A 20,666-nucleotide genomic window follows, 5' to 3' on the forward strand; every position below is an offset into this window, starting at 1 on the left:
CTCAACATCATGAGCAGCTTTGACATAAAGACATCAAACTCAAGCTGACTTTAAACTACTTTTAATACAGGGACTCAAAAACAACTAACATCTTTATTATATATCAGGACAGAAAGTCATGGAAAACAGCTTTATTTGGAATAACCAGCACTATCAACTGGTTTGGGATCTCCACCAGTTTCATGTCTTACAGCTTCTCCAACAAAGTTCCTGTAAAATCAGCATTTTTGTCTTTATTGGTTTGATAGTGATTGATTATTCAGTCCCAATCTGCTGTCATCTAAAGAACAAAATGATGTTTCTATGAGTCAAAAAGCTCCAGATGTTGTCGGCTTCACAAAGAAAACAAAGATTAGGAACTTAAACACAAAGTGTTTGGAGCCAAAATGTTACCAAGCTGCTCTTTTTGAAATGGCAGAGGTACAGTGGTGTCTAACAGCACACTGTGGAAGGCAAACATGTTATTGTTGGATGAAACTTCATGAATCCTTTGTAGATTTGAGCTGTTGGAGCCTTTCTTTTCTCTTCAGGTGTACAGATGCTGAGGAGGCAGGTGAAGCAGGTGGAGCTGTTGTGATGCTGGCAGAGGGTGTGTCTTAGTAATTCTGTGAGGTAGAACTGGATCCAACATTGTGGATGTGTTGATGTTGGAGCCATTAAGATTCTCTGGCCACACTGTAGGATTTCCCTTTGATTCACTGCGGGGGCATTTTGGAGTCTGTCAGTGAAACTCTTCATATTTGTGTTTGACTCCAGTTTATAGAAACAGAGAAATGTGTCATGCTTTTGTTTGGCCTCCACAAATATACACATTTGTTCATTGGTTGGACTTTTTGTAAGGAGACACATTGAAAACCATGTTAATAAGATCTTGTTGTTTCCTGTGGATCCGACACGGAGAGTGGACTTCAGACAGAAACCGTGGAAGAGATTTTAGAGGCCGTGTGTGGCAACAGGAAGTTTCTGTATGTTTGCTGATCTTACATGTGGAAAACAACACGTGATGTTTATGAAGTTCTACAATGATTGCAGCTGCCGTCATAGGTAACTCTCGCATTTAAGTTCATTTTATCAGGTAGTTAAGTTTGAAACAATAAGTAGTTGAAATATTAAGAAATAATACATAAGAAATAAATAGTAATCCATGTTTGTTGATTAGATTTATATGTTTAATGTGTTATTTGTGCTAATTGTGCAATTATAGGGAACTTTTTCTAAAGTTGTGTTGTGGCTAAGAGGGCATTTTTTGGCTGTCACACTCAGCAAGCTAATTAAGAGACGAGCCACGAGGTTTGCACGTCTGCAGAAAGATAAATAAAGAGTGCCTTTTTTTGGACGTCCCCACCACGTAAAAATGAAAGTTTATTCCCTTTGAGTGAGGCCAATGAGGTAAATGTTTTGTTTATTATCGTTGTATGTAAATGCACGAGTGTTGCGTGGTATTCAAGTGCAATAGCCGCAGTGTGAGGTGTAATGTGTACTTTATTGATCATTTTGTTGGAATGTTTCGTTGTATATAATGCTTAAGGACTTTAGTAAGAATATTCATTTAAGTTTGTATTTCCTTTTAGTTCTGACGGCATTGTATCGGCTGTGGTTGGACATCATTACATGTTAAGATGTGGAAGAATCCTCCTGTCCGAAATAAATGTCAGTTTAAACACAAAGAACAAGTTGAGCTTTATTAAGACTCGAGGGGAGTAACAATGATCATTGTTCTGACAGCATTTTGAGTGGGAACAGTTCAAAGTTATTTACTGATTGAAACAAGCTGAATGTTTCTGTGCACGATGAAGATCAGCAGCAGGAGCTGTTAGATTTGTATTGTTGATTGTCATTTATGCTTAGAAACATTTACCCACATATGCTTAGAAGTGTATAATCATTTGTAGATTGAAAGAATGTCTCATCCTAGGAGGTCTGTAACAGCTCTGAGTAGCATGAAGGGGGAGGGCGTTCACTCCCTCTACAGAGTGTTCTGGCATAGATCACACACCTCCTAGGAGAGGTCGTATCTTCTCTTGCTGATATATGGTATAGCAAACACACGTATATCTGTTTAAGTATAAGAGTCTTTTGTTCAGATGGACCCGCTCCTGGCACCAGCGTTTGGGGAGTCTTCACAGGGTCACACCTTGATCTCACACACACACACACACACACACACACACACACACACACACACACACACACACACACACACACACACACACACACACAGTATTCTTTGTTCACATGTATACCTATGTAAGATGTCATATGTTAATGACCCTATGCATATTCATGTAACCACAATAAAAGGAGTGCTATGGGGAGCCTGGCTGAGAGTCTGACGGGGGCTAGGTGGTGGGACGACACTTGACCCCAGCCAGGTTTCCCTCATGCATGAGTAAACCAGCCTGCTTGTGTCTTGCTTTGCAGTGTAACTATATTGTCTTTAACGTTCCAGCGGATAGGTACAAGCTACAAACCTATCAGGAGCTCAGCTGATCAATGAACTGACATCTATCAGTCGTTTCATGAGATGAAGTCATCAGCAGACATTTGTTCTAACTGTGTGATGAATGTCAGAACGTCAGGGCTCTGCTTTAGTCACTACTTGATGATCATTGGCTCATTGTTGAATCCAGTGGCCCAGTCTGACCTCTGACCCTTTGCTGCAGGTCTTCTGTGTTATCTCCACTTTCATGTCTGATCTTCTGCTGTATCGTCCAAAATAAACATCTGAATCATTTCCAACACTTCAGCAGATGTTTAGTTTGGGCAGTACAGTACAAAATAACACATATTGTACTATACTGCCCACTTCCTGATCTTATTGGATCTGTGTGTGAGGTTGGTGAAGGAAACACATGTTTACTGAGTGAATCGCTGCCATTAGGAACTAGTTTTTCATATCACAGCCGAGAAATCACACAGGACCATTTCTGCAAGTGAAAAGTCGTGATTGGAGGGAAATAATTGTATCGTTTGTGCGACTGTTGTTTGTAAATAAAGAATTGTCCCAACTACATGTGCTGCTGACCTTTGACCTTTTCTTTAGGTGCACAGAGGCCAGAGGAGTCTGTGGAAACATCCAGAACTGAGGCAGTGCTACAGATGTCTTCAAATAAAGTGGTGTATTATCCATGGATGCGTTCCATTCCTGTTTAGACCTGCTCGCTGTCAGTGGGCTTCATTCCATTTCAGACTGCCGGTGGTCGGTTGTGATCTAAACTCAACATGGCTCCTGTGTTAGAAGAGCCTCTGATTTTAAAATATGCACATTTAATAGTTTCTTTCCAACACTATGGAGTTACCAGCCCAGTATATGTAGCCCACAGTAGATGGAGTTATCAAGCTGGACTGACAAACATCATGACTCATGTAATCCCTACATGTGGACCTTTCACAGATGGATCCAAGTGCAGATTCAACTCTGCATTACATTTGACTTCAGCTGTTACACACTTTCATTTTCTAGCTGTGTCACTTCTTGCTTTTTGGATCAGATAGTTTATCCATGTCCGCAAATGTCTGGCTGCATATTTTTATCATCTATATTTTCCAGTCTTCATACAGCCAATATTTCATGTGAACTCCAATCTGCCACCTGCCATCACGTTTTCAGGGTTCATTCAGTGTTGGAAATGTAGGACAAACAGCAGCACATGTTCTCTAAATGTTTGCAGTCATTTTTAAATGAAGCTGATAGTACATGAGACATTTTCCACATTTATTGTCTTTGAACAGAGAATAATAAAGCCATCAAACATATACAACAGTGGTCAGAGAGTGATATTATACCCCTCTTGTCAAACTGACAGGTCATGAATTATTCATGAGCTCCGGAAGTAGGAAGTAATTAAGGAAGTAATAAAAATATGATATTCCTAAAAATATGATATTCATAAAAATATAATTGATTATTTAGAAAGTTTCTTATATATCAAAATAGCATTCTTTTATTTCTTTAAGCAATTAAATATTTTTTATTTTTTTATGCTCAAAAAACGCCATCTGGTGGTGGGTCAGTGTGTGTGTGTGCGCGCGCGCGCGCGCCCGAGGCTGTGTGTCTGGGCGCGCGGGGGCGCGCCCGTGTCTCCGGACCGTGCTCTCTCGGGCTCCGTGCTCATGTGTTTAAAAATGTATTAAACCATATTAAAATTGTTTAGTTAAACTTGTGCTTTTGTAACGTTCAGTATGGCCACAAACACATGCTGCATGCCTTGGGGGGAAACTTTATTTCGATTTATATGCATTTGTAGATTTAGAATAAAACTCATACTCAGAAAAAACTCGCGATCCCCTAACCCTAACCCTCCTTAGAAACATAAGCAGGGAAAACTCCTTAAAAAACCCTCCGCGTTTTCTCCAAAACCCTACAATAACTTGTTAGGGTACCCCCTCTATTCCCAAAACCTTATATTCGATAACAGGGGAAATCCTGAAAAAATCCTTAGTCTTTTTTCTCAAATTCAGCGCCCCGCGGCTCCCTTCATGCTCAGCCAAACAAAGCCAAAACTCCTTTAAAAAAAAAATTCTCCGCGATTTCTCCAAATCCCTAGAATAACTTGTTAGCTACCCCTCTATTCCCAAAACCTTATATTCGATAACAGGGAAAATCCTTAGTCTTTTTTCTTCAAAAACGTCCCTCTTACTAGCAACCTCTAAAATTCAACGCACACTCTAAGTTCTACCTCGCTCTTAATCTCCGATCCACAACTTCTTGCAGAGCACAATTTTTTCCTGCTTGTTCGCTCCCCGCTCTGCTCCCGAATCCACTGCTTACCTCGTTCGAAATTTGCGCCGGAGACCAACTCCCCCCCTTACTTCGCCCCGCTGCCAATCACATAACTATTGCACCGCTCCCTTCGCACCCCGGTTAGCCAATCCGCTCCAGGTCCGATTTTTATGATCTCCCGCTCAGGTTAAGACTACCCCCGAGCTCCCAGAAGACCCCTGCCTTCAGCCATATCAACAACTGGAACCGCTCAGACTGCTTGCGAGTTCGCATAGGGAGCGGCCGATTTCAACAGCAACTTGCGTCTCTTTCCTTATCCGCATATCATTCGGTAAGTGTTAATCTTCCTCTCTAACTACATTTTTGCATTTTCCTTTTTACCATTCTGTCAATCCTTTCATTTAAAAAAAAATATCACAATGGTTTGTAACACGTACAATAGGCTACACCATCCGTCCATCCATTCGCCTCCACTTATCCTTTTTTCAGGCTCGCGCGGTGCGCTGGAGCCTATCCCACGTACAATACACTTTAAAATATATATAAGCTCCACTTTTAACTCCCGTAAAAGTTTATACATTACATGTCTACATCACCTATCATGGCCTCATCAGGTATCTCATATCATCTTGTTATTGTTATGTTATGCTCCTTTGATATTTTGCTAGTTTGCGTGTTTTAAAACTCTTTTTGTTTTTCTTTATATTTTTAGACCCAGATGTGTTAACCTGATCCCTGCGAAACACCAGCTCTGCGTGGATTTTGACCGCGAGTGACCGGATGTTGTTTCCGGCCTGAGGTTGCCTGAAATGCCGTGAGGCTCGTTTGAAAGATTGCGCCCGAGACCAACTCCGCCTCCAAGGCATGCCTACCTTTAGCTGCCACCAGTGAGATATCAGAGCCGGGCTCCACATATCCAATCAGGAGCACGAGCAAGACAGCTTTTGCAGACTCTCCAGAAATATACAAGTCCTTACCAACTGCTCTGCAACCCAGTGTTTCTGGTCCCCTCACTAACATCGCTTTTTGAGATATTTTTTATGAACCACCAAAAAAGCAATTTTACCCCACAGTACAGAAGACTGGGTCTGAGGGCAGCAGCGGGGACAAATGATTGTAATGAAGCGACGGACATTTCATGGCTGGTCTTGCATAATCGTGAGTTATTATGTCATATGGTGATAAGTACATAGTTTTGCAAGAGGCATACAAGCACTGTGGAAAAAGTAATCATAAAACTGTTTTTGTGAACACCCTACGTTATGCTTTAAAAAATGTGATACATGTAATGTGATCATCAAAGAACATGATTTTTTTTTAAAAAAAACTTTTATTCTTATGCTTTTAAAGTATGTCAGATTATCTTAAAACACTTATTTGTATGTTATAATGTTTTTCTTACACCATGTGTAATTTTTATAGACACCTTATTCATTGTATCAATGTGTAATTATGTATCTTTGATAAATAAATAAAATATTTAATCTTGTATTTGTGTACTTTCTGGTGATTCAATAAAAAATTAGTCACATATCGCTCTGATAAACACAGATGGCTGAAAGAAATGTTTGATGGAACAAAGGAAACAAGTGTCTTGCTGCTAAACTTTTAAGTCACCATGGTTTAAATGAGAAAGTCTGTATGTAAAACATGAAAAACTCCATATCAGTGATATCTACAAAGGTGTACTCATTTCTTTGTAATGGTACATTACTGTTCCAATGAAACAAAAAGAAAATCTAATTTTTAAAGTACATTTTTCGGCCATCCTGACCTATTTTCAGGGGCAAGAATGTTGATGTTAGACTGTGTTTTAAATCAGGTTGTGATCTTAAACTAACTATCACAGCACTGATTTCAGTTGTAATCTCAATTAGAATCCCAATTGGGCTTTTCTCCAGTCAGTGTTATGGTGAAATTTAACTTGTTCTTTTGTGTAATTGCACATGGCCCAGCAAAGGACCCCTTAGTAAGCTGTACAGCATAAGTTTTCAATTCACTTTTGTCAGAAAACTTCACAGTATGAGAAGTTACAGCACAGTTTCTCCAAACGTGTGGTTCTTTTTCAGCCAGCGTGCTTTTAGAGCATCTACATTAGCTCATGTAGTAAAAGTACAATCAGTAAGTGTACTTTAACATTTGAGATTCCGAGTCACTCTTGCTTAGATCATGTGAACTATATCATGAACCTTTTTTTGTATAATGCATCAAACGTGTTCAAATCAGTTTATTTTCAATTTATTTTAACTAATCTAGAGACAAGCAACTCCTTTTTAGCTTCTGTTATGTATTTACCTCTCACACCTTAATCTAGATGTTAGTGTTCTCAGAGTTAACATGTCTCATGTTGCCATGTTGTATTTCTAATACCCAGCCTCAGTGTTCGCCCTGTTGACCCTCAAATCCAAACACCAATGATCTAGATATTCACAAAATTCATAAGGAGATTCTTAAGGTCTTAAGTTTTGTTGTTTTTATGTTTTACAAAAAAAAAACTTCACATTTTTTATATTTTTAAACGAAAGTGACATGCAAGGATATTTTTCTTTAGTGATGTTGCTTCAGCAATCTCAAATACTAATTATTCTGGGAATTTTTATGGTCAAACTATGTGATTTTCCAAATGTGTGTGTGTGGAGTAAAATGACCTTGTTCTTATGATGTTGTCACTAGGGCTGCCACGATTTGTCGACTAGTCACGATTACGTCGACTATCAAAATCGTCGACGACTGATTTAATAGTCGACGTGTCGTTTGAAGCTTTGTAAGATCGCAAAAGACGCAGAAGTAGCAGGATTTAAGAGTGTAATAACGGACTGAAACAGAAGATGGCAGCACTGCATGTACAAGGATGCCAGCTGCCGTTAAACCCCGAAGAAGAAGAAGCAGCTGTGTCCCAGAATTCATAGCACGGCCCAGCTTAGTTTCCAACAATGGCGGTAGCTAGTTAGTTTTAATATTACTCTTATTATTCTTTCTGGGTCACAAAATAAACGTTTAACATATTTTCAGGCGAGAATGTAGCTGTGTAAACCTCAAATATCGGCTCAGTTTATCAGGACACCACATATTTTCAAAAGCGCTCCGACGTTTTCGGAGACGTCTGTTACCCACTAGCTCGATAGCTAGCCGGGGGCTAGGTCACTAGCGCCGTGAGAACACCGGACTCGCGGCAAATTGTTTTCAAACCCACCGCCGTCTTTCGCGACTCAGGTTAAATATATATGAGTCACTTAGATAAATTAAAAATGTTGTTGTTTGGCTTTTTTTTATTTTTTTATTTTTAGTATATTATTTGTTCCTGAGTAAATCGGTTTGGCTAAGATTAAAGTTATAGTTTTTACACAGCTGAGTAAACGTAAAGCAGACAGCTGATTATCAGAAGTGTGAGATGCTGGAGAATATACTCCGGTGTCCTGTTATATTTTAGATAGCAAGGAGTTTATTAAACTTTACCGAAACAATCTGCAAATTTCATTAAAATGGAATAAACTATCATCTTGTCTTTATTTTTAGTTAGCACCTTAAAAGCTTAAAGCTGTAAGCTAATGATAGTTATATAAGAGCAGATGCTGCTGGTGCAATAAGCTGTAGTTTTACGTCCAGTGGATGATGATCTGATTAGTCGACTAATCGCATAAATAATCGGTGACTAGTCGACTATCAAAATAATCGTTTGTGGCAGCCCTAGTTGTCACCGTGAATCATTTAGGATTAACAACACAAATTGTATCGATAGCAGAAACAGTCTTATAACTTATAATTCTCAGACGTTACCGCTAGTTTTACAAACGCAGTCTTTTTCCGTTCTGTTTATGTAGCTTTTATGAAACTGATTTTCCATAGTACAAGTAGAATTTAATTTTTCTTTGCTCTCCAGTATAAATGCAATAATTTGCAGGCTTTTTACTGAAACTCTCACAATGCAACACTCAATGCTCAGAGCTTCATATATCAACAGCTCTGAAAATATCTTCTTTTTTAAAGTAATGTAGGACAGGATCTCTCACTCTCTGTGTCTCAAAAAAACCCAACTAAACTGGCAATCACCACTAAACAAATGAAAGTAGTTTATGGCTTTTTTATCAGCTGCATTTCTTTCATTTATGTATTGATCCCATTGTTTATTGGTAATGCTTTTAGGTCACTGTTTTAGCATGTCTGCCTCACACTCCATTTAAACAGTTTAACAGATAGTGGGGTCTGGTAAGGAAGTTGGGGGGAAGCAGACAACTCCACAGGAAGAGTCTTTTTGTCTTTTCTCCACTGTAAAAGATAGCAAGGCAGTGTGAAACTTTCTTTGCGGGAAAGACAAAAAGTGTGAAAACAGCTGTGTACTGCCTTCTTTCCTGTAGGAGGTATTTAACTGAGAGCCATGCTAGGCTCAGTGAGAGACTCTGCTCACCCTCTGCCCCAGCGATGGCAGTCCCTCACCAAGCTCGATTTCTGTTCTTTGTCTTGATTAAAGAATGTTAGCTACCGCTCATCGCTTGTCTGCAGGCTTTATTAAATGGAAAACTTCCACAACAACCTCTAAACAGTGGTTTATGGCTTTTTGTCACCTGCAACACCATGTAACACTTGGATGTTAGATTCTTTTACCAGTCAGTGTTGTTAGCCCCAACCCCCAGGCTCCAGGTGTCTGAGCTCTAACCCTGGCTGCCAAATGTCCCCCTGAGGCCTTTGTGACTTTTACCACCAGACTAAGTTTGTAGTCCTATCTACTAATATTATTTAATTGTTTTATTATAGCACAAGGTTCAGTTAGGTTACTACTTTGACTTCCTCAATTTGAGCACATTTCTGACCCAATACTTTATCAAGCTTTTACTCGAGTGTTTTTGACACTAGCAGCTGTACTTCTACTTAAGTGAAAATTGCCTGCAATTTTGCCACCTCAGTTGCCACTTTTCTGGAGTTTGTACACTTTTTATATTGAAACGTTCAACGTTTTACATGTTATCCTTGATCACAGTTCTAAACAAGTTAACTTTCTTCACTTCAAAGTAACCCAAAAAAAGAAACTATATGTCCAGTTCTCTTTACTCCAAACCTGGTTTAAGGCTATGCTGTTATTGTGATATGGCCATACAAATAATATTAAGTTTAATTAATCTTAAAAAAAAATGGCTGCTTCATGGCTACCTGTTCAGAGAATTTGCAGACTTTTATGGAAACTGTCACAATGTAACACTCTCACTGTCAAAACAGGGTTGATCCATGTTTCTATGAACACTGATTAATATATCAACAGCTCTGAAAATCCTTTTTTTTTAAAAGTAAAGCAGAACAGGATCTCTGTATCTCTAAAAATCCCAACAAAACTGGCAATCACCTCTAAACAAATGGAAGTAGTTTATGGATCTTTATCACCTGCAACACCATGTAACACCTAGATGTTAGACTCTTTTACCATCACATTTGCAAGGGTTTATGTGTTATCCTTGATCACAGTTCTAAATAAGTTAACTTTCTTGACATAAAAGTAGCCCAAAGAAGACAAATATATGTCCAGTTCTTTTTTACTCCAAACCTACTGATTGGAAAACATTATGTGATGCTGGAAGTTTTCATCCTATCCACCTGCAAAACAAGTTTACCTGTAAGCCAACACATTAGACGTAAGCAAATTTGTGAAATTCCTGAACAATGTGCTTTGTGGAGTAGCAGTAGTACTAGAACTAGTACTAGTAGTCCTAGTATTGTCCAGCAACCAGGCTTCAAGAGTGATCACTCTTCTGGCTTTCAAATGGTGAAAACATGTCACAGTCTTAACTGCAAATCAGAAATGTTGGTAAATTTAAAAAGGAATTTAAACGTCAGCTTTGACATAGACACAGACTTTATTAATGCCACACTCAGGAAATTCACATGTTACACATGATTTAGCTCACCTGCTAAATCCCCAGAGCAATAACCCCAGCAGCATCATTAGCCTGAGTGTTGATCCTCCAGGTGAGCGTTGTTGTCAGTCAAAACCTTTTTGGAAACTCTTTACAAGAATCAATGTAATTATTTGTTTTACTTGAATCAAATGTAATGGTTTATAAACCTGAAATAAAACCCTGTACATGAAGTAAAAGGTTTTTGATCTTGTAAGTTCTGGCTTTAATATTTTCAGCTGATAAAGTGAACTTCACACAAACTCTGTTAGAAAAATCAAACTGTGTCTCATGTGTGATCAGAGGTGAAGCTGCTTTCTACAAAGTTGTGTGAAGTTCACTTTATCAGCTGAAAATATTAAAGCCAGAACTTACAAGATCAAAAACCTTTTACTTCATGTACAGGGTTTTATTTCAGGTATATAAACCATTACATTTGATTCAAGTAAAACAAATAATTACATTGATTCTTGTAAAGAGTTTCCAAAAAGGTTTTGACTGACAACAACGCTCACCTGGAGGATCAACACTCAGGCTAATGATGCTGCTGGGGTTATTGCTCTGGGGATTTAGCAGGTGAGCTAAATCATGTGTAACATGTGAATTTCCTGAGTGTGGCATTAATAAAGTCTGTGTCTATGTCAAAGCTGACGTTTAAATTCCTTTTTAAATTTACCAACATTTCTGATTTGCAGTTAAGACTGTGACATGTTTTCACCATTTGAAAGCCAGAAGAGTGATCACTCTTGAAGCCTGGTTGCTGGACAATACTAGGACTACTAGTACTAGTTCTAGTACTACTGCTACTCCACAAAGCACATTGTTCAGGAATTTCACAAATTTGCTTACGTCTAATGTGTTGGCTTACAGGTAAACTTGTTTTGCAGGTGGATAAGATGAAAACTTCCAGCATCACATAATGTTTTCCAATCAGTAGGTTTGGAGTAAAAAAGAACTGGACATATATTTGTCTTCTTTGGGCTACTTTTATGTCAAGAAAGTTAACTTATTTAGAACTGTGATCAAGGATAACACATAAACCCTTGCAAATGTGATGGTAAAAGAGTCTAACATCTAGGTGTTACATGGTGTTGCAGGTGATAAAGATCCATAAACTACTTCCATTTGTTTAGAGGTGATTGCCAGTTTTGTTGGGATTTTTAGAGATACAGAGATCCTGTTCTGCTTTACTTTAAAAAAAAAAGGATTTTCAGAGCTGTTGATATATTAATCAGTGTTCATAGAAACATGGATCAACCCTGTTTTGACAGTGAGAGTGTTACATTGTGACAGTTTCCATAAAAGTCTGCAAATTCTCTGAACAGGTAGCCATGAAGCAGCCTTTTTTTTTTTAAGATTAATTAAACTTAATATTATTTGTATGGCCATATCACAATAACAGCATAGCCTTAAACCAGGTTTGGAGTAAAGAGAACTGGACATATAGTTTCTTTTTTTGGGTTACTTTGAAGTGAAGAAAGTTAACTTGTTTAGAACTGTGATCAAGGATAACATGTAAAACGTTGAACGTTTCAATATAAAAAGTGTACAAACTCCAGAAAAGTGGCAACTGAGGTGGCAAAATTGCAGGCAATTTTCACTTAAGTAGAAGTACAGCTGCTAGTGTCAAAAACACTCGAGTAAAAGCTTGATAAAGTATCGGGTCAGAAATGTGCTCAAATTGAGGAAGTCAAAGTAGTAACCTAACTGAACCTTGTGCTATAATAAAAAAATTAAATAATATTAGTAGATAGGACTACAAACTTAGTCTGGTGGTAAAAGGCACAAAGGCCTCAGGGGGACATTTGGCAGCCAGGGTTAGAGCTCAGACACCTGGAGCCTGGGGGTTGGGGCTAACAACACTGACTGGTAAAAGAATCTAACATCCAAGTGTTACATGGTGTTGCAGGTGACAAAAAGCCATAAACCACTGTTTAGAGGTTGTTGTGGAAGTTTTCCATTTAATAAAGCCTGCAGACAAGCGATGAGCGGTAGCTAACATTCTTTAATCAAGACAAAGAACAGAAATCGAGCTTGGTGAGGGACTGCCATCGCTGGGGCAGAGGGTGAGCAGAGTCTCTCACTGAGCCTAGCATGGCTCTCAGTTAAATACCTCCTACAGGAAAGAAGGCAGTACACAGCTGTTTTCACACTTTTTGTCTTTCCCGCAAAGAAAGTTTCACACTGCCTTGCTATCTTTTACAGTGGAGAAAAGACAAAAAGACTCTTCCTGTGGAGTTGTCTGCTTCCCCCCAACTTCCTTACCAGACCCCACTATCTGTTAAACTGTTTAAATGGAGTGTGAGGCAGAAATGCTAAAACAGTGACCTAAAAGCATTACCAATAAACAATGGGATCAATACATAAATGAAAGAAATGCAGCTGATAAAAAAGCCATAAACTACTTTCATTTGTTTAGTGGTGATTGCCAGTTTAGTTGGGTTTTTTTGAGACACAGAGAGTGAGAGATCCTGTCCTACATTACTTTAAAAAAGAAGATATTTTCAGAGCTGTTGATATATGAAGCTCTGAGCATTGAGTGTTGCATTGTGAGAGTTTCAGTAAAAAGCCTGCAAATTATTGCATTTATACTGGAGAGCAAAGAAAAATTAAATTCTACTTGTACTATGGAAAATCAGTTTCATAAAAGCTACATAAACAGAACGGAAAAAGACTGCGTTTGTAAAACTAGCGGTAACGTCTGAGAATTATAAGTTATAAGACTGTTTCTGCTATCGATACAATTTGTGTTGTTAATCCTAAATGATTCACGGTGACAACTAGGGCTGCCACAAACGATTATTTTGATAGTCGACTAGTCACCGATTATTTATGCGATTAGTCGACTAATCAGATCATCATCCACTGGACGTAAAACTACAGCTTATTGCACCAGCAGCATCTGCTCTTATATAACTATCATTAGCTTACAGCTTTAAGCTTTTAAGGTGCTAACTAAAAATAAAGACAAGATGATAGTTTATTCAATTTTAATGAAATTTGCAGATTGTTTCGGTAAAGTTTAATAAACTCCTTGCTATCTAAAATATAACAGGACACCGGAGTATATTCTCCAGCATCTCACACTTCTGATAATCAGCTGTCTGCTTTACGTTTACTCAGCTGTGTAAAAACTAGAACTTTAATCTTAGCCAAACCGATTTACTCAGGAACAAATAAAATACTAAAAATAAAAATAAAAAAAAAAGCCAAACAACAACATTTTTAATTTATCTAAGTGACTCATATATATTTAACCTGAGTCGCGAAAGACGGCGGTGGGTTTGAAAACAATTTGCCGCGAGTCCGGTGTTCTCACGGCGCTAGTGACCTAGCCCCCGGCTAGCTATCGAGCTAGTGGGTAACAGACGTCTCCGAAAACGTCGGAGCGCTTTTGAAAATATGTGGTGTCCTGATAAACTGAGCCGATATTTGAGGTTTACACAGCTACATTCTCGCCTGAAAATATGTTAAACGTTTATTTTGTGACCCAGAAAGAATAATAAGAGTAATATTAAAACTAACTAGCTACCGCCATTGTTGGAAACTAAGCTGGGCCGCGCTATGAATTCTGGGACACAGCTGCTTCTTCTTCTTCGGGGTTTAACGGCAGCTGGCATCCTTGTACATGCAGTGCTGCCATCTTCTGTTTCAGTCCGTTATTACACTCTTAAATCCTGCTACTTCTGCGTCTTTTGCGATCTTACAAAGCTTCAAACGACACGTCGACTATTAAATCAGTCGTCAAATCGTGGCAGCCCTAGTGACAACATCATAAGAACAAGGTCATTTTACTCCACACACACACATTTGGAAAATCACATAGTTTGACCATAAAAATTCCCAGAATAATTAGTATTTGAGATTGCTGAAGCAACATCACTAAAGAAAAATATCCTTGCATGTCACTTTCGTTTAAAAATATAAAAAATGTGAAGTTTTTTTTTTTGTAAAACATAAAAACAACAAAACTTAAGACCTTAAGAATCTCCTTATGAATTTTGTGAATATCTAGATCATTGGTGTTTGGATTTGAGGGTCAACAGGGCGAACACTGAGGCTGGGTATTAGAAATACAACATGGCAACATGAGACATGTTAACTCTGAGAACACTAACATCTAGATTAAGGTGTGAGAGGTAAATACATAACAGAAGCTAAAAAGGAGTTGCTTGTCTCTAGATTAGTTAAAATAAATTGAAAATAAACTGATTTGAACACGTTTGATGCATTATACAAAAAAAGGTTCATGATATAGTTCACATGATCTAAGCAAGAGTGACTCGGAATCTCAAATGTTAAAGTACACTTACTGATTGTACTTTTACTACATGAGCTAATGTAGATGCTCTAAAAGCACGCTGGCTGAAAAAGAACCACACGTTTGGAGAAACTGTGCTGTAACTTCTCATACTGTGAAGTTTTCTGACAAAAGTGAATTGAAAACTTATGCTGTACAGCTTACTAAGGGGTCCTTTGCTGGGCCATGTGCAATTACACAAAAGAACAAGTTAAATTTCACCATAACACTGACTGGAGAAAAGCCCAATTGGGATTCTAATTGAGATTACAACTGAAATCAGTGCTGTGATAGTTAGTTTAAGATCACAACCTGATTTAAAACACAGTCTAACATCAACATTCTTGCCCCTGAAAATAGGTCAGGATGGCCGAAAAATGTACTTTAAAAATTAGATTTTCTTTTTGTTTCATTGGAACAGTAAAGTACCATAACAAAGAAATGAGTACACCTTTGTAGATATCACTGATATGGAGTTTTTCATGTTTTACATACAGACTTTCTCATTTAAACCATGGTGACTTAAAAGTTTAGCAGCAAGACACTTGTTTCCTTTGTTCCATCAAACATTTCTTTCAGCCATCTGTGTTTATCAGAGCGATATGTGACTAATTTTTTATTGAATCACCAGAAAGTACACAAATACAAGATTAAATATTTTATTTATTTATCAAAGATACATAATTACACATTGATACAATGAATAAGGTGTCTATAAAAATTACACATGGTGTAAGAAAAACATTATAACATACAAATAAGTGTTTTGAGATAATCTGACATACTTTAAAAGCATAAGAATAAAAGTTTTTTTTTTTTAAAAATCATGTTCTTTGATGATCACATTACATGTATCACATTTTTTAAAGCATAACGTAGGGTGTTCACAAAAACAGTTTTATGATTACTTTTTCCACAGTGCTTGTATGCCTCTTGCAAAACTATGTACTTATCACCATATGACATAATAACTCACGATTATGCAAGACCAGCCATGAAATGTCCGTCGCTTCATTACAATCATTTGTCCCCGCTGCTGCCCTCAGACCCAGTCTTCTGTACTGTGGGGTAAAATTGCTTTTTTGGTGGTTCATAAAAAATATCTCAAAAAGCGATGTTAGTGAGGGGACCAGAAACACTGGGTTGCAGAGCAGTTGGTAAGGACTTGTATATTTCTGGAGAGTCTGCAAAAGCTGTCTTGCTCGTGCTCCTGATTGGATATGTGGAGCCCGGCTCTGATATCTCACTGGTGGCAGCTAAAGGTAGGCATGCCTTGGAGGCGGAGTTGGTCTCGGGCGCAATCTTTCAAACGAGCCTCACGGCATTTCAGGCAACCTCAGGCCGGAAACAACATCCGGTCACTCGCGGTCAAAATCCACGCAGAGCTGGTGTTTCGCAGGGATCAGGTTAACACATCTGGGTCTAAAAATATAAAGAAAAACAAAAAGAGTTTTAAAACACGCAAACTAGCAAAATATCAAAGGAGCATAACATAACAATAACAAGATGATATGAGATACCTGATGAGGCCATGATAGGTGATGTAGACATGTAATGTATAAACTTTTACGGGAGTTAAAAGTGGAGCTTATATATATTTTAAAGTCTATTGTACGTGGGATAGGCTCCAGCGCACCGCGCGAGCCTGAAAAAAGGATAAGTGGAGGCGAATGGATGGACGGATGGTGTAGCCTATTGTACGTGTTACAAACCATTGTGATAGTTTTTTTTTAAATGAAAGGATTGACAGAATGGTAAAAAGGAAAATGCAAAAATGTAGTTAGAGAGGAAGATTAACACTTACCGAATGATATGCGGATAAGGAAAGAGACGCAAGTTGCTGTTGAAATCGGCCGCTCCCTATGCGAACTCGCAAGCAGTCTGAGCGGTTCCAGTTGTTGATATGGCTGAAGGCAGGGGTCTTCTGGGAGCTCGGGGGTAGTCTTAACCTGAGCGGGAGATCATAAAAATCGGACCTGGAGCGGATTGGCTAACCGGGGTGCGAAGGGAGCGGTGCAATAGTTATGTGATTGGCAGCGGGGCGAAGTAAGGGGGGGAGTTGGTCTCCGGCGCAAATTTCGAACGAGGCAAGCAGGAAAAAATTGTGCTCTGCAAGAAGTTGTGGATCGGAGATTAAGAGCGAGGTAGAACTTAGAGTGTGCGTTGAATTTTAGAGGTTGCTAGTAAGAGGGAAGTTTTTGAAGAAAAAAGACTAAGGATTTTCCCTGTTATCGAATATAAGGTTTTGGGAATAGAGGGGTAGCTAACAAGTTATTCTAGGGATTTGGAGAAATCGCGGAGAATTTTTTTTTTAAAGGAGTTTTGGCTTTGTTTGGCTGAGCATGAAGGGAGCCGCGGGGCGCTGAATTTGAGAAAAAAGACTAAGGATTTTTTCAGGATTTCCCCTGTTATCGAATATAAGGTTTTGGGAATAGAGGGGGTACCCTAACAAGTTATTGTAGGGTTTTGGAGAAAACGCGGAGGGTTTTTTAAGGAGTTTTCCCTGCTTATGTTTCTAAGGAGGGTTAGGGTTAGGGGATCGCGAGTTTTTTCTGAGTATGAGTTTTATTCTAAATCTACAAATGCATATAAATCGAAATAAAGTTTTCCCCCAAGGCATGCAGCATGTGTTTGTGGCCATACTGAACGTTACAAAAGCACAAGTTTAACTAAACAATTTTAATATGGTTTAATACATTTTTAAACACATGAGCACGGAGCCCGAGAGAGCACGGTCCGGAGACACGGGCGCGCCCCCGCGCGCCCAGACACACAGCCTCGGGCGCGCGCGCGCGCGCACACACACACACTGACCCACCACCAGATGGCGTTTTTTGAGCATAAAAAAATAAAAAATATTTAATTGCTTAAAGAAATAAAAGAATGCTATTTTGATATATAAGAAACTTTCTAAATAATCAATTATATTTTTATGAATATCATATTTTTATGAATATCATATTTTTATGAATGTCATATTTTTATGAATATCATATTTTTATGAATATCATATTTTTATTACTTCCTTAATTATTTCCTACTTCCGGAGCTCCGGAAGTACTTCCGGAGCTCATGAATAATTCATGACCTGTCAGTTTGACAAGAGGGGTATAATATCACTCTCTAACCTATGTTTTATTTTGGGGTCTACATTTGTGCCTGAAGTGCACTGCCATGTAAATAATTTGCATTTACTGAATATGTACTTACTAAGTACCATTGTTCAAAAGTTGAATAAAGAAACAAACAAATTTTTGCCTTTTTTTTTTTTTTTTAATTAAAACCACTTTGTACAACATCACATCAGTAACAATGTAGAATCAATGTCATGTATAGTTTACAAATGACAAAAGGTTCACATAAAATCATGACAGCATTTAAATAATATCACCCACTACCAGCATTCTGTAATTTACTGTCTCTTTTGAAAACCTATCGCTACATATACAGCACAAGACTTTTAAGAGTATTTAACAAGAGCATTTTCCCTGGTTTTACTACCACGCTGGGGCACATGTTCACCAAAATACATCAAACCTTCACCATCTTATCCAGAAGGGTCACCTCTTCACCCTGATATGGAAGAAGTAATCTGAGTGGCATGACGGTATGTAGCATGTAGTTTGAAGCAGGGATGGGAGTGCCCCATGTGAATCGATGGAACCCAATCAGGATTTGTTTCATCCATTTCATAGGCTGGTTTGCCTGCAATAATCAAAAACAATTAGCAAGTCTATAAATAGAGCATGTGTGTGTATGTATGTATGTATGTATATATATATATATATATATATATATATATATATATTAGGGGTGCAACGATACACAAAATGCGTACCGAACCGAAAGCACTGTATCGAACGGTTCAATATCGATACGAATATCGTTGCACCCCTAATATATATATATGTATGTGTATATGTATATATATGTATGTGTATATGTATATATATGTATGTGTGTATATATATATATATATATATATATATATATATATGTATGTATGTGTGTGTATGTATACATATATACATATAGGGCTGTGCGATATGACTAAAATCTCATATCCCTATATAACACATTTATCGTCCTGACAATGATATAAATCGCAAAAATGTAACATTTTCTGTAAATTCTGTGAAACTCGCGCAGCTCAGCTTGCATGAAGTGTTTCCACTGGGCCTTTACCTGGAGTCGAGTGTTTTACAGGTGCATGAAATTATACATTTTTAGACATAAGTTGTAACGGCCACCATTTTCTTTCAAAGTTTGACTCTAAGGTTTATTTTTTAGCACCTGACGGTGCATGGTGCTCCATGGTGATACATGGTGCTCATGTAGAGCTCTTTTTCCTTTTCCTTTTTCTGATGGGGTTTGAGTTTAATGTCAACATCAAAAGCAGGATGCCTGACCTTTATAGTCTGGCCTCTTGGAAAAATAGCTTCTCTTAACCTCTGCTGCTATCTCCTCTCAGAGAACCCAGGCCTGCAGTTCGGTCAGTACCACTGTATATGGTGAACACGTCAGTCAGATAATGCTCCTGAACAGGTTTATCATCCTTTAATTTGCCTGCAGAGATTTTTGCAGTGTCCATGAGTGGAGGAAATTCCTTCTGCAACTCATTGCATAGGGATGCTACTGTGTGTAGGCCTGATTATTGTTATTATCCCAATCACGATGCTGTCTGTTAACATCTCCTGTAGGACATGTGCTTGAAAAGTTTGCCCAGCCTCCCTCTCCCAACTTTATCACCGGCAGGTGCCTCAGCTCTGCCATGGCGTCTGAAAAAATGTTGGGTTTTTTTTTTCTTTTTATTCTTAAGACGATTGTACAGCTTAAAGCATCATCTTCTTTTCAACCAGACTGTGCTCCTACATTTCAGCCTTTTGTCTCATTAGTTGGGTTTGGAACATTTTTTTACTCAAACGTCTTTCTTAATCCATGAAAGCAGTATGTTTCTCAGGATATCAATGAATCAATGAGATGTTACTGTCATGAAATGAACATGATGGGATGCATCCATGAGGCGTTGTGGGTGGAAAACCCGTTTGCTTTAAGTTTAAATCCTGTGCGTCCCTGTAGTTTACCTGGATTGTCAGTTGTTGTTAGCTGTAGACAGTGAGCTCTCTCATTTCAGTTGCTCTGGGAGCAACTGAAATACAAATGAGTGGTGAATGTAGTTAATCAGAATTGCCAGGACAGACATAAGAGCAACTGGAAAAGTCACATTTCAAAGCATAAAGTGACTACTGTCTGGAAGCAACTTCATTGCACACTGTGTGAAGTTGGAAGTACACAATGATAGTGCTCACAGTGATCAGAGACTTTTAGTTGTACAACTGCACTTTCTTAAATTTTATTCCACATCAATTTCATAATAAGCTCCCACCCTGGCTTCAACATGTTCAGCCTGCTTCCCTCAGGGAAGCGCTACAGGTGCATCAACACAAAAACCCACAGACTCAAAAACAGTTTCTTCCCCAAAGCGATAACCACCCTGAACTCACACATGCACAGATAACACAGCCCCCCACTTCCCACTTCCTCTATGGACCACCACTGTGCAATACCAATTCTATGTGCAACAACTCAACTGTATATACATAACACTATTTATTACATATTACTTACGGCTTGTATATTGTACATTTTACATATATATATGTTTTTCCCTATGTTAATACTGTCCATATGTACATAGCGCTGCAGAACTGTACTCCCCCCCCCAGCATGTTTACACTGAGTAGGAGATGCTCTGTATCTC

The 20,666-nt window shown here is 38.4% G+C and overlaps 2 long non-coding RNA genes across 2 annotated transcripts; one reads left to right on the forward strand and one right to left on the reverse strand.

The window, feature by feature from the left end:
• Positions 1-3,897: 3,897 nt before the first annotated feature.
• On the forward strand, positions 3,898-6,808 carry LOC120746726. The gene is made up of 2 exons (XR_005698925.1): positions 3,898-5,054; positions 5,436-6,808. It is a non-coding gene; the product is annotated as an uncharacterized LOC120746726 (long non-coding RNA).
• Positions 6,809-14,954: 8,146 nt separating this feature from the next.
• LOC120746725 lies at positions 14,955-17,849 on the reverse strand. The gene is made up of 2 exons (XR_005698924.1): positions 16,710-17,849; positions 14,955-16,327 (listed from the first exon to the last, which is right to left on the reverse strand). It is a non-coding gene; the product is annotated as an uncharacterized LOC120746725 (long non-coding RNA).
• Positions 17,850-20,666: the final 2,817 nt, after the last annotated feature.

Source organism: Simochromis diagramma, unplaced genomic scaffold, assembly GCF_900408965.1.
Source record: "Simochromis diagramma unplaced genomic scaffold, fSimDia1.1 OVJJ01000389.1, whole genome shotgun sequence".
NCBI classification, from domain to species: domain Eukaryota; kingdom Metazoa; phylum Chordata; class Actinopteri; order Cichliformes; family Cichlidae; genus Simochromis; species Simochromis diagramma.